Here is a 455-nt window from a genome sequence, read left to right on the forward strand (position 1 = left end):
AACTTTGAAAAACTTCACCCACACATAGTCAGGTTGCACATGCTTAACCCTCCAAGCATTGTTAACAATGGTGTCACAGAAATTATATGATATCACCATATTATGTTGGAAAACGCTTGAAAACAGATAAAGGAAAGAAACTACTCTTCATATTACATTACACAGTACAGTCAATCCCCAATATAAATCACCCCCCCCCCCCCCCCCAAAGCTTTTGTCGATGTATGAAACGAAATCTCTTTAAACAAACCTACACATGACTTGTGCACTTCCTCAACAACAGAGATCACACTTTCTGCTCCCACCCCCTCTGCCCCCTCCTCTGGGCTCCTGACTCTTTCTGCAGCATTTCTACTGCTACTCCTTAGCTCCTTCTTACTGCTGTCTTTCAAACACACCCCAAACACCCCCCCGCTCTTCTGGTAAGAAAGACAAGTTGCACATGTTAAAGATCT

Source organism: Aplysia californica, unplaced genomic scaffold (genome assembly GCF_000002075.1).
Source record: "Aplysia californica isolate F4 #8 unplaced genomic scaffold, AplCal3.0 scaffold00069, whole genome shotgun sequence".
NCBI classification, from domain to species: Eukaryota; Metazoa; Mollusca; class Gastropoda; order Aplysiida; family Aplysiidae; genus Aplysia; species Aplysia californica.